This window comes from Molossus molossus, unplaced genomic scaffold (assembly GCF_014108415.1).
Source record: "Molossus molossus isolate mMolMol1 unplaced genomic scaffold, mMolMol1.p scaffold_m16_p_2, whole genome shotgun sequence".
In the NCBI taxonomy this organism is placed as follows: domain Eukaryota; kingdom Metazoa; phylum Chordata; class Mammalia; order Chiroptera; family Molossidae; genus Molossus; species Molossus molossus.
Genome location: NW_023425355.1, coordinates 131,129,984 through 131,143,788, shown reverse-complemented (window position 1 = coordinate 131,143,788; position 13,805 = coordinate 131,129,984). Strand labels below are relative to the sequence as shown.

Genomic DNA, 13,805 nt, shown 5'->3' with positions numbered 1-13,805 from the left:
GCTTTTTCGACCACACAATGCACTCAACTCTACTAACCAAAAAGTACTTACTAAGTCAACTACCCTTTGGCTCCATGCCAACAGGTTGGCATTGTCTAAGTCACTTGCTTGGATGAGAAAACCCATTCTTCCCATCACATGATGAGTGTGTATGCTGTCTATGGGGGAAGAACATAAATGAAGAGCGGGTGCCAGTTTCAAAGTATGGGATAGCACTTATCTCAGAAAGAATAATGGTATTATGATGCCCAGATTCACTGACTAAATGTCCAGAGAGGAAACCTCCAAGAGCGGAAAGTCCTATGGCCTCTAGAATTTTCCTGTGAAGGAGTCTGAATGGGGGCAGCTTCCTGCAGCCTCTTAGGGTGGTAAGATTCTCTTAGCAAGTGGATTGTTTGCTTGTCTCAGGCTATAGGCATTCCTGATCCATGCTGCAGAGTCCTACTTATCAGTCCCATTCTTGGTATAGGAGGCAGGGATGCAAGGCCGAGAAGGAAGACTTGGAAAGAGGAAGATATTGGGAAGATTGGAACTGTCAAGAGCAAGCATTCTTGTAATTAAACAAGGTGTGTGCTAGAGAAACTCAATGTGTGAAAATGTGTTGAATATTTAGTTTTTTGCCTAAGCTCCAGCCTTAGAACAGTATTTTATAAAATCTGTTTTTATACTTTCCATTTTTTCCAGAAGATCTATGAGGGCTATAATTATAGCATGGTATAGTAAAAGATCTCTTGCCTAAGAGTCAGGAGAGCTCAGCTGTATTTCTGACTCTGCTACTTTCTAGCTGTGTGACCTTGGACAAGTGCTTTACCCTCTCTGGGCTTCAGTTTTCTTAGATGAGGAATTTGGACTAGAGAATCACTAATATTCTATGCTTCTATGATGACAGAAATCTCAACAATACAGATTGAAGGGCTTTGAAAGGGGGGGGAAATCCTTATTCTTACAGATTATATTTATTTAGGCCAACTGTATTTAAATGGCAGATTTAATTCCCAGTTTTTCCTGAACCTCTGAATGGAACTCTATAGTTAACACTTTTTTTTAGTATAAAACAAATATCTTTTCAGTTTAACAGAATCCAAATGACACAGCAGCACACATGTAAAAAAAAAAAAAATAAGTAATAATACATGGTAATTAAGACTAAATGAGCCCTGGCCGGGTAGCTCAGTTGGTTGGAGCATCATTTCAATATGCCAATATTGCGGGTTCAATCCCCAGTAAGGGCACTTACAAGAAACCAACCAATGGTCCAGCCAGTGTGGCTCAGTGGTTGAGCATCGACCCATGCCCCAAGAGGTCGCTGGTTCGATTCCCAGTCAGGACACATGCCCAAGTTGTGAGCCCAATCCCCAGTGGGGGGCATGCAGGAGGCGCCAATCGTTCTCTCCCATTGATGTTTCTATCTTTCTCTCCCTCTCTCCCTAAAAATCAATAAAGAAATTAAAAATTAAAAAATCTTTTTAAATATCAACCAATGAATGCATAAATAAGTGGAACAACAAATCCTTCTCTCTCCCCCCACCCCTCTCTCAGAAATCAATTTTTTATATATTTTTTTATTTTTGTTACAGATGTTTCTCCTGAAATCACATCTGTAAAATGCCAAGCAAGGCATGCCACTCACAGTATGCACTAAGAAATGCTAGTTGCATATCTTGCTCCTTTATCTCCTGTTAGCAGCCTCCTATAATATTTTAAGGAGACCTTAAAATGTATTACAGTTCTCTCAATTGTGTGGTCTTGGGTCCCCTTTTGATCTTCTTGCACCCTTCTCCCTCTTCCATCATCCCCCAATAACAAATTACTCACTTCATATTCTCCATCTTCAGAATGAGTTCTCAGGTAATAATCTCTATTTTCTCTGGCAGAATATATCCAACATCCGCTCACACCAGGGCTAGCACATGGGACTCTTCCTTGTTGTTCAGGTCAACAGAGCCTGCTCAGGTGGAGTTGACTCCCCTCCGTTTCCTTCTTTGAAGTATCCTCTATTTTCCTGGATTCACTGTTAACATTTTATCGCCAGTTTATGTATGGTACAAATAATAGGAAGCTGGATTTTGAACTTTTAAACCTATTGTGTATGCCCAGGGGCCACAGAGAAAAGAGGGGGTGTCTTCTACTTTGTGCACTAATAGGCCGTTGTTTCCTATGATCTTATTGAGTAACCTCCATACTCAGATTCATAGAGGTGATATTTCAGGAGACCTAAGGATGGCTGGTTGCATTTCGCAGATTTCCTACATATTTATGAGGAGTCTTTAGCCTTGATCCATGAGCTGAGTCTTCCCTTTGGACATGACTTCAGAAGGGGAGAAAGAAAGGGCTGCCAGGAGAAGGTAGATCATACTGAATGGGTGACTAACTGTGTATCTGCCCCTCAGTTCTGACTGTTTTGTCCTTTTTCTCCAGGAGGCTGAATCCTTTTCAACCGTAACTAGAACTGTAAGGGTCTGTAATGTTGAACTATATGTCCTTGGAGGGCAGGGACTATGCCATATTCATTGCTTTTCTACATTCTACAAGCACAATGCTTGGCAGGAAACAGACCTTAATAAATATTTGTTGAATAAGAAGCAGGCTTTTACTGCCCTTCAAATGCAGACATACTTCAAGGTGGCCCCTATGATCCTGTCTCCTGGTGGTTACACCTCTGTGTGATCCTCTCTGCTTGAGTGTGGGCAGGACCTGTGACTTGCTTTCAATTAACAGAATATGCTGAAGGTGATAGGGTGTCACTTCCATGATTATGTTACATTATGTAAAACTCTGTTACCAGGAAACAAAAGCAAAAACTAGACAAATGAGATTACATCAAACTTGAAAACTCTCACGCATCAAAGGAAATCATCAACAGAGTAAAAAAAGCAACCTACCAAATGGAAGAAAGTATCTGCAAATCCCGTATCTGATAAGAAGTCAATATCCAGATATAAAAAGAAGCCCGGCCAGTGTGGCTCAGTGGTTGAGCATCGACCCATGCACCAAGAGGTCACTGGTTCGATTCCCAGTCAGGGCACATGCCCAAGTTGTGGGCCCAATCCCCATTGTGGGGGCATGCAGGAGGCGGCCAATCGATGTTCTCTCTCATCAATGTTTCTATCTCTCTGTCCCTTCTTCTCTCTCTAAAATCAATAAAGAAAAAAAAAGAAAAAGAACTCCTATAGATCAACAACAACAACAACAAAAAAAGATTTTAAAATGGACAAAGGGCCCTGGCCAGTTTTGCTCAGTGTTTAGAGTGTCGCCTGCAGACCAATGAGTCATGGTTCAATTCCAGTCAAGGGCACACACCTCGGTTGCATTCGTCCCCAACCCTCATCAGGTCATGCGGGAGGGGTAGATGCTGGAAGTTTGGTGCAGGGTCACTCCCACATAGGACAGTGGCCATCTTACTCACAGAGTCCCTTCCTAGAGCTCTTGGGAGAAGCAAGGGACCTTCCCACAGGAATTCAATGCCACCAGGACAGGTGAGAGAAATTCAAATTGAGGTTCATTAACATCTCAATTGAATAAGCTAGCAAGAGCCACCTGAGGCACATCAAGCAACTGAGACTAATAGCCTCCAGGCAAATAACTAGAGGATAACTGACCCTTTCCTTAACTTGCAAATCTACTCAGGAAAGTAAGAGTTGACAGTAGTGTTTAACATGAGTCCTCCCACACTCATCCAAGCCCAGTAGAGGGGAGCCACAACCAGCAAAACACCAACACGCACAGGGAAAATTTGGCATGCTCCAAAACCCACTGAGACAGCCAAAATGCTGAAACAAAGAAACAAAACCCAAATGAAAGAACAAGATAATTCTGCAGAAGAAGAAATAAATGACAAAGAATTAGACAAGATATCAGAGGAAGAGTTCAGAGCAATAATCATGAGGAAGCTCAATAGCATGAGTAAAGAGCTCAATAGCATGAGTAAAGATATAGAAAAAATGAAAATGAACCAATTAGAAATGAAGAATGACATAGAAAAAATAAAGAATACATTGAAAGGAATAACCAGCAGAGGAGACGAAACTCGAGGACTGGATCAGTGAATTAGAAGACAGGGTAGAAAAAAATCACTCAATCAGAGAACCAAAAAGAAAAAACAATTAAAAAACAGGAAGACAGCTTAAGATAACTATGGGACAACATGAAGCGTAACAACATATACATCATAGGTGTGCCAGAAGAAGAAAATGAGCAAGGGTTAGAGGATATATTTGAAGAAACAGTGACAGAAAACTTCCCTAGCTTGGTGAAGGGAAAAGGCATACAAGTCCAAGAAGCACAGAGAGCCCCAAGTAAGAATCCAAAGAGGCCCACACCAAGACACATAATAATTAAAATGCCAAAAATGAAAGACAGAGAGAGAATACTGAAGGCAGCAAGAGATAAGCAACAGGTTACCCACAAAGGAACCTCCATAAGGCCACCAGCTGACTTCTCAACAGAAACACTACAGGCCAGAAAAGAATGGCATGAAGTAATCAAGGTAATGAAAAAACAAGAATCTGAACCCAAGATTACACTATCCAGCAAGGCTATCGTTCAAAATAGAAGGTGAAATAAAGAGCTTCCCAGACCAAAAAAAAAAAAAAAGGCTAAGGGAATATATTAGCACCAAACCAGTACTGCAAGAAATGTTAAAAGGACTGCTGTAATTAGTAGAAGAATTAGGAAGAAAAATATAACTGAAAGGGTTAGTAATGTTTTAAAGGGCAAAGGTAAAAGTTTGCAAAAGGTGGAAACTGGAAATTGTGTTGCTTCCATGACCTTTGATCAGCCTTCTGTTGAGTATGGATAAGGATTATCTGGATTATCCACAAGGCAATAGATAACCAGCAGATGCCGGACAAGATACCAGACCAGTCCTACTGCGAAGTGGATAATGGGCCAGGCAGAATACGTCAACAGAAACTGCCAGAAGCTAAAAGTAGGGTATGTAACCAACACCCCAATCCTAATTTGAGACTGACCCGTTTTCTGCTCAGCCCACCTGCACCCAGGCACATGCAATAAAGCCATTTTTCTATACATTGGCCTTGTGCTGTGGATGTGATCTTCCACCAGCTCAGACTTTTTAATAACCACAATAAACAAAAATGGCAATAAATAAGTACATATCAATAATAACCTTAAATGTAAATGGATTAAATGCTCTGATCAAAAGATACAGAGTAGCTGAATGGATAAGAAAGCATGACTCATATATGTGTTGTTTACAAGAGACCCACCTCACAACAAAAGACTCACATAGGTTGAAAGCGAAGGGATGGAAAAAATCTTCCAAACAAACGAAAAGGAAAAAAAAGCTGGGGTAGCAATACTCATATCCGATCAAATAAACTTCAAATGAAGGGCATAACTAGAGAAAAAGAAGGCCACTACATAATATTGAAAGGATCTATCCAACAGGAGGATATAACCTTAGTAAACATATATGCTCCCAACATAAGAGCACCAAAATACATTTAAAACTTTCTGGAGGACTTCAAAGGAGAAATCGATAGTAATACAATCATAGCAGGGGACTTCAACACCCCGCTGACATCAATGGATAGATCTTCTACACAAAAAATTAACAAGAAAACAGAGTCTCTAAATGATGCACTAGATCAAATGGATTTAATAGATATCTACAGAGAATTACACCCCAAAACTGCAGAATTCACACTCTTCTCAAGTGCACATGAGAAATTCTCAAAGACAGACCACATGTTAGGACACAAACTAAGTCTCCACAGTTCAAGGAGATTGAAATCATATCAAGCATGTTCTCGGATCACATTGGCATGAAACTACAAATCAATCAACAGCAAAACATTCAAACACATGGAGGCTAAATAGCATGTTATTAAACAATGAATGGGTAACTGAGGAGATTAAGGAAGAAATCAAAAACTTCCTGGAAACCAATGAAAATGAACACACCACAACACAAAATCTATGGGATGCAGCTAAAGAAGTCCTGAGAACGAAGTTCATAGCACTACAGGCCTACCTTAAGAAACAAGAAAAATTTCTAATTGACCATCTAACCTCACAACTTAAAGAACTAGAAAGTAAACAAAAAGAAAAACCCAGAGCAAGTAGAAAAAAAGAAATAGTTAAGGACAGAGCAGAAATAAACAACATAGAAATTAAAAAAAAAAAAACAATTCAAAAGATCAATGAAACAAAGAGCTGGTTCTTTGAAAAGATAAACAAGATTGATGGACCCTTAGCTACTCACCAAAAAACAAAGAGAGAGGACCCAACTAAACAAAATCAGAAACGAAGGAGGAGAAATGACAACTGACATCACAGAAATACAAAGGATCATTAAAAAATATTATGAACAATTATATGCCAATAAATTGAATAATAAAATGGACAAATTTCTAGAAACACACAGTCTCCCAAAACTGAACTAGAAAGAGATAAGTATCTTGAACAGACCAATAACAATTAAGGAAATTGAAGATGTAATCAAGCAACTCCCGGCAAACAAAAGCCCAGGCCCGGACAGCACCACAGGGGAGTTTTACCGAACATTCAAAGAAGATCTAACACCCATTCTCCTCAAACTATTCCAAAAAATCCAACAAGAAGGAAGACTTCCAAACTTGTTTTATGAAGCCAACATAATTCTAATTCCAAAACCAGATAAAGACACTACAAAGAAAGAAAACTACAGGCCAATGTCCCTGATGAACATAGATGTGAAAATCCTTAACAAAATATTAGCAAATCGAATCCAGCAATACACCAAAAAAATTATTCACCATGACCAAGTGGGATTCATCCCAGGGATGCAAAGCTGGTACAATATTCACAAATCAATAAATGTGATACACCACATAAACAAAATGAAAGATAAAAAACATATGATCATATCAATAGATGTAGAAAAAGCATTTGACAAAATCCAGCACTCATTCCTGATAAAAACACTCCACAATGTGGGGAATAGAGGAATCATATCTCGACATAATAAAGGCCACATATGAAAAACCTACAGCCAACATCATACTCGATGGGCAAAAATTAAAAGCATTTCCTTTAAGAACAGGAACAAGACAAGGATGCCCACTTTCGCCACTCTTATTTAACATAGTACTGGAAGTCTTAGCCAAAGCAATCAGACAAGAAGAAAAAATAAAGTAGATCCAAATTGGAAAGGAGGAAGGGAAACTGTCATTATTTGCAGATGACATGATATTATACATAGAAAACTCTAAAGACTCCATCAAAAACCTACTAGAGCTAATAAATGAATTTGGAAAGGAGCAGGATACAAAATTAACATCAAGAAATCGACGGCATTCTTAAACAACAACAATGAATTCAACGAAACAGAAACTAAAAAAACAATCCCATTTACCATTGCAGCAAAAAAAAACTAAGATGCCTAGGAATAAACTTAACCAAAGAAGTAAAAGACCTGTTCTCAGAAAACTATAGGACATTGGAAAAATAAATAGAAGAAGATATTAAAAAGTGGAAGCATATATCTTGTTCACGGATTGGAAGAATCAGCATCATTAAAATGTCCATTCTACCCAAAGCAATCTATAAATTCAATGCAATCCCCATTAAAATACCAACATCATATTTCATGGAATTAGATCAAATACTTCAAAAGTTTATATGGAACCAAAAAAGACCACGAATAGCCACAGCAATCTGGAAAAAGAAGAACAAAGTAGGAGGAATCACAATACCAGATATCAGGTTATACTACAAAGCGACTGTAATCAAAACAGCCTGGTACTGGCATAAGAACATGCATATAGATTGATGAAACAGGACAGAAATCCCAGAAATTGACCCAAGACATTATGCTCAATTAATATTTGACAAAGGTGGCAAGAGTAAAGACGGCCTCTTTACTAAATGGTGCTGGGAAAATTGAACAGCTACATGCAAAAATAATGAAGTTAGACCACCAACTTACACCATATACAAGAATAAAATCAAAATAGATAAAAGCCTTAAATATGACTCGTGAATCCATAAAAATCCTAGAAGAAAACGTAGGCAACAAAATTTCAGACATCACACGCAGCAGAATTTTCACTGATACAATACCTAAGGCAAGAGAAACAAAGGAAAAAAATGAACACATGGGACTACATCAAATTAAAAAGCCTCTGCCTTGGCTGGTTTGATTCAGCAGTTAGAGTGTTGGCCCGCAGACCAGAGAGTCCTGGGTTCGGTTCCTGCTAAGGGCACATAACTCAGTTGCAGTTTGTCCCCAGCCCCGGTTGGGGTCGTGTGGGTGGCAACCACTTGATGTGTCACTCTCACATCGACATTTCTCTCTCTCTCTCTTCCTCCTTTTCTCCTTCCCACTCTATCTGAAGATAAATGCAAAAATGTCCTCAAGTGAGGATAAAAAAAAAAAAGGAAAACAACAGCCTCAACTGACAGACAGCAAGAAGCCAAGGCCTTCAGTCAAGGAAATGAATTCTGCCAATGCCCACAACTTGAGCTTGCGAGTGGATTCTTCCTTGGTCACACTCCCACATGAGAATGCAGCCTGGCTAACACCTCAGGCAGAGGACCCTGCTAAGCCATGCCTGGACTCCTGACCTACAGAAACTACAATAATAAACACATGTAAGTTAAGCCACTAGATTTATATTACATTATGTGACAACAAATGATTAATGCAAAAGAGATGCTATAAGACAACTATTTCCAAACTAAAGGTTTGTTCACCTGAGCGTATCGACGCCCAATCAAACGTGAACATGAGTTTGCAGCAAAGAAAGTAAAGGTTTATTAGTTAAGGAAATTGCACCAAATCCGGAATCACAGTTGAGCTATTGCTCTAAGACCTAGCTCCCCAGTGGCTTCTAGGGGATGGGTTATATAGGGGAAAAATAATTAATTATGGTGACTAAGGGAGTTAGGGTCATGGTCTCTACTGATTGGTTGGTGCTAGGGCAGGGGAAAATTGATCAGTACATCTGGTCCTAAAGCCAGCCATGGCTTCACTTCATCTGGTTTCACTGCTTTTCTGGGCCTGGAGCTGAAACACAACTGAGGCCTATATGTTATCTCTAGTTTGACTGGAACTCTGTCTCTGTGGTCAACAGATCCATGGCTTTGTTGCTAAGATTACTTGATACTTCCCAGAACTTCATTGTCCTGAGGGCTTGATGACTAAGGGAGTGAATGTGCAAAGGAGAAGTAGGTGGGTGAGTCAGGGTGCTGCATGAGGCCAATTTCAATCAAAAGGAAAGAAAGGAGAGCCCTGGCCGGTTTGGCTCAGCGGTTAGAGCGTCCGCCTGCGGTCCGGAGAGACCCGGGTTCGGTTCCCGCTAAGGGCATGTACCTTGGTTGCAGTTTGTCCCCGGCCCTGGTTGGTCGTGCGGGTGGCAGCCACTCGATGTGTCCCTTTCACATCGATGTTTCCCTCTCTCTCTCTTCCTCTCTCTCCCTCCCACTCTGTCTGTACAAAAAATGGAAAAATGTCCTCGGGTGAGGATTAAAAAAAAAAAAAAAGGAAAGAAAGGAGAAAAGATTATATTAAAGAAATAAAATTTCTGCACGGTTATACAACCTGCTTTCAAATAACTGCCTTGCTATTGTGGAATCTTGAAATAAAAAGTGTTCATGGTAGAGACCAATGATCCTTGGGTCAACAGGACCAATATCAAGTCATAAACATTCATAGCCTTGGAATATGTCCATGTCTTTGTCTAAAAAATCACTCAGCCTCTACATCTGGTTTCCATGGGGCAATCTCTCTGGATTTAGTAAAATTGCCAAGGTGCTGGCCTCTTCATATAGAGTACTAGACAGGAAGAAAAGAGGCATGACCATATCTGTTAAACTTCAACCAAAGGGTCTCTATGGTCTGTTTCTGACATAGTTTTCTGTGATCCTCAATAAGAGCCCCATGGATTATAATTGTGACAGCCTGGGATAGATTTAGGCCAGAATGGCAAATAGATTTCATCTTATCCTAGATAGGGGAGGCTGGAGATGACTTACAACAGTGGAATGTCTCTGCCCCAGTCTACTGACACAGCTTTTTGTTCTTTGGTTTGCTGTAGGCATTCCTTGTATGAGGGTCAAAAATGAGCATAGCTATGCACATCCATGGGAACTCAAGTATGATCACCCATATTTCTGTATTTTCCTAAACAGCATTTACCACCCCAATCTCCTCATCTGACCAAGGAGCTTCTTATCTCTACTTCTTTCTGTGCTAAGTGGAATGGAGACTTTTTGACCACTTGGCTCTGTTTTCTTTACAAATGTGTGCAGTGGTGGGGGTTGGTGAGGGCTGGTGTGGGGGGAGGATGGTCAAAGTAGGCAGCAGTGGTGGTTGAAAGGATGCAGACCATCCCAGATGTGGCTATGCAGAGCCAGACACTCAAATGTGGTCAGTCTTCTCTGGCAGGTTAAAGTCATTGTCCCAGACCTCCACATCTTCCCAAATATGCCAGCAGAAAGGAAGGACTTCTTTTTAAAATATTTTTAGGCCCTGGCCAGTTTGGCTCAGCAGTTAGAGCATCGGCCTGTGGTCCAGAGAGACCGAGATTCAGTTCCCCCTAAGAGTGCGTACCTCAGTTGCAGTTTGTCCCCGGCCCTGATTGGGTCGTGCGGGAGGCAGCCACTCAATGTGTCCCTTTCATGTCGATGTTTCTCTCTCTCTCTCTTCTCTCTCTCTCTTCCTCTCTCTCCTTCCCACTCTATCTGATAAATATATATATATATATATATATATATATATATATATATGTACACACACACACAATTTTTTAGAGAGAGAGGAAGGGAGAGAGAGAAACATCGATGTCAGAGTGATACATTGACCAGCTGCAATCTGGGCATGTGCCTTGACCGGGAATCGAATCGGGAACTCTCAGTCCATGGGGCAACACTCTATACACTGAGCCACACCAGCCGGGTGTGGACAGATGGACGGACATTTTTAAAAATTAAATTAATTTCCCTGGCCAGTGTGACTCAGCAGTTATAGCATCGGTCCATGGACCAATGAGTCGTGGGTTTAATTCTGGTCAAGGGCACGTACCTTGGTTGCAGTTTGTCCACGGCCCTGGTTGGGGTCGTGCAGGAAGCAGCCAGTTGACGTGTCTCTCTCACATCAATGTTTCTCTCTCTCCCTCCCTCCCACTCTATCTGATGATAAATGGAAAAATATCCTCGGGTGAGGATTAAAAAATTTAATTTATTGAGGTAACATTAGTTAATAACATTATATAAATTTCAGATGTACAACTTTAAAATACAGCATCTGTATACATTCTATTATGTGCTCACCACCCAAAGACTAGTCTCCAGGAAAGGACATTCTTAGAGAAAAGATTCTGATTGGCACGGCTTGGGTCACAATATTGACCAAGGGGTGGCATGCTCTGATTGGCAGCCCCCTACCAAGGAGAATCATCTATTTGGGTATAGGGGAAAATGATTTTTCAAAAGCAGAAAATGCCCTGATCTTTTCTCTCCCTCAATATGTATTTCAAACTGTACCACAAGGTCCTAATTCCTGTCATTCCTGTGCTTCCTACAACGAGCAGTGAATTCTCCTTTTGCCTACGCTAGTTAGAGATGGGTGCTATCACTTGCAAAAGAGTACTGATTAATACCTTATGCTTTACTGCCAAGCCTCTTTTAATTGCAGTCTAAAGTACTATAATACTTTATGTTTTAAAAGAGGTCTTATACTTTTGATGGCCCACCCCTAAAGATGAAACAGCTTTCCATGTCTTAAAGTATAATTTCTTCTTCTTTTTTGTAAATCCTCTCCTGAGAACATTTTCACTGATTTTCAGAGAGAGTGGAAGGGGTGGGGGGAGAGAGCAATGTGAGAGAGAAACATCAATTGGTATCTCCTGTACCCATCCCAACTGGGAATCAAACCCAAAACCCAAGTATGTGCCCTAACCAGAAATCAAACCCAAAACCTTTAGGTGTATGGACAATGCTCCAACAAATTGAGCCATACTGGCCAGGGAAAAGTATAATTTCTTTAAAAAAAAAAGTCTTGGCCCAAAACAAGGTGTTTTCTTAGGGGCTGGTTGTTTTTATTGATCAATTTCACAGGTTGTCACCCACATGTAGCAAAACCACACTCTGAGAAAGACCCAACTTCTAGTTTATTCCAAGTATTACAACCTGTCAAACACAGATGTTATAAAAATTTAGATAATTCAAGCTACAGTTAGCACACCTAGAGAATCCTTCAAATCTACTTTTATGTAGTGAGGACCTGAATTTAAGAGTGTTGTCTGGCCGGTGTGACTCACTGGTTAAGCTTTAACCCATGCACCAAGAGGTCGCCAGTTCGATTCCTGCTCAGGACCCATGCCCACGTGGGCCTGATCCCCAGTGGGGAGCATGCAGGAGGCAGCCAATCGATGTTCTCTCTCATCAATGTTTCTATCTCTCTCTCCCTCTCATTTCCTCTCTCTCTAAAATCCATAAAGGAAAAAAAATTTAAGAGTGTTTCTCTGGCTCCAGATCAACAAAATTATCTCTGCTCACCCAATAATTTCACTTCTAGAAATCTACCTAAGGAAACAATCAGAAACCTGGACCAAAAGTTGGGTGAAAAGTTGTTCATCAAAGCATTATTTATCACTAGAAAAACCTAAATTTTCAACAGAATGGTAAAATAAATCGCATAGAATGGAACTCTAAGGAGCCATTATATATATTTTTAAAACCTTAAATATGCCCTGGCCAGTTTGGCTCAGCAGTTAAGAGCATCGGTGCGTGGACCAATGAGTCGCGGGTTCGATTCTGGTCAAGGGTATGTACCTCAGTTGCACTTTGTCCCCAGCCCTGGCCAGGGTCATGCGGGAGGCAACCACTCGATGTGTCCCTCTCACGTCAATGTTTCTCTCTCTCTCTCCCTCTCTCTCCCACCCTCCCACTGTATCTGAAGATAAATGAAAAAATATCCTCGGATGAGGATTAAAAAAAAAATTAGAAACTAATATTTAATGACATTGAAAAATACACAATAATAGCTACGACATGAATGAAACCTAGGTGCTCAACAGATAAATGGATAAAGAAGTGGCTATGTATATATGTGTGTATATATGTGTGTGCAACTCATCAGAATGGAAGCCAAGTACAAACAACAAAAATGGCCATCTGGTTTCTCTTTGCCTTTGTGGTGTAACAAATCACCCCAAAATTTAATGGCATAAAACAACCATTTTTTTGGTTTAAGATTCTGTTGGTTGATAACATGGGCTAGGATCAGCTAGGTGGTTCTTCTCCGGGTCTTGACAAAGATCACTGGTGTGCCTGCAATAACCTGGCAGCCCAACTGGGAATGGATGGTCCAAGACAGCCTTACTCATCTGGCAGTTGATGCTAGTTGTCAGCTGGGCCCCTCCCTTCATGAGCTCTTTCATCCTCAAGGAGGCCCCCTCAAGCTCCTCATATGGTGGCCGCAGTGTTCACCTAAGGTATAAGCAGAAGCTTTAAGATCTCTTGAGGTCTTGCTTAGAATTTGTACACCACCACTTCTACTGCATTCTATTAGTCATAGCAAGTAACAAAGCTAGTCCAGGTTCAAGGAGTGGGGAAACAGACTCTACTTCTTGATGGAAGGAGCTGCAATAAATTTGTGGCCATTTTTAATTCACTACACTATATATTCCAACTAAATATCAGCTGTGCATGAATATGTACATAGAAAAAGACTGGAAGGAAACCAACACATATTGTTTTCATTATCTTTTTGTATTTCTGCAACTTCTCTAATTTTCTTAATCAATATGCATTACTTTAATAAACAGAAAAATAAGTACCACAACTTTCGTAATAGTTTA

At 40.4% G+C, this 13,805-nt stretch overlaps 1 long non-coding RNA gene across 1 annotated transcript in view; it reads right to left on the bottom strand.

Moving 5' to 3' along the window:
* Nucleotides 1-13,805, bottom strand: part of LOC118635588 — a 39,604-nt gene that overhangs the window by 23,561 nt on the left and 2,238 nt on the right. The window contains exon 2 of the long non-coding RNA XR_004960538.1: nt 1,816-2,011. This is a non-coding gene — a long non-coding RNA (uncharacterized LOC118635588). The remainder of the gene's footprint in view (nt 1-1,815; nt 2,012-13,805) is intronic.